The sequence below is a fragment of the Camelina sativa genome, chromosome 9 (assembly GCF_000633955.1).
Source record: "Camelina sativa cultivar DH55 chromosome 9, Cs, whole genome shotgun sequence".
NCBI classification, from domain to species: Eukaryota; Viridiplantae; Streptophyta; class Magnoliopsida; order Brassicales; family Brassicaceae; genus Camelina; species Camelina sativa.
The window spans coordinates 1,324,464-1,325,168 of NC_025693.1; the positions used below are offsets into that span (position 1 = coordinate 1,324,464).

The window sequence follows — 705 nt, forward strand, 5'->3', positions numbered from 1 at the left end:
ATAGAGCTAATAGACCAACTATGGGTTTGGTAGTGCATGCATGTTGCAAGTTGGAAAAAAGCTAATAGACCAATGGCTGAATGAAGTCTAGCCAAGTATTAAGACAATACAATAGAGTTGATAAAAATCACGAACAAGATAATTTTAACTATCACGTAAAATCAAGACTAACAAATTCTGATTTTTGCAGGTCTGTGTTTCTGAAGATGTTCATATTGTGAAGATTTTGAGTATATTTCAAGTGTAGCAAACTTCTTTGACAGGTATATGCTTTTCAAACCTTTTTGTTTTTGTTTTTGTGTGCTTTTCAAACTTGTTTGTAATTAGATGATATAATTATGAATATAACAAGTAAATACACATAAATGCTCAAGTGCTTTAAAGGATGTTGTTAGTCTCGTCGATTTGCCAGCTCTTTCTTTATTGGGATATTTATTCTTCTTTTCAGGTGAATATTGTGGTTGCTTTTGCGAGGATAAATGTGGAGGATTCCATGAAGCTTTTGTCTCCATCCTTCTCTGAGCGTCAGAAGTTAAGTTATCAGCTTCATTTTCTTGCGTTTACATTGATGTGTTTGCATGATTGCATCTGCTTACATATATTTCTCTTTTTGTATATTTGGTAGACACAAAATTTGTAGAATTTGGTCATCCTTTGGACTGATTCTTGTTACTTTGGCTTTTATTTACTTCAGTTGACTTGGCT

The 705-nt window shown here is 32.9% G+C and overlaps 1 long non-coding RNA gene across 2 annotated transcripts in view; it reads left to right on the forward strand.

The window, feature by feature from the left end:
- Positions 1-621, forward strand: part of LOC109126636 — a 3,969-nt gene extending 3,348 nt beyond the window's left edge. For both annotated transcript variants that reach the window (XR_002033497.1, XR_002033495.1), the window contains exons 3-4: positions 191-263; positions 449-621. This is a non-coding gene — a long non-coding RNA (uncharacterized LOC109126636). The remainder of the gene's footprint in view (positions 1-190; positions 264-448) is intronic.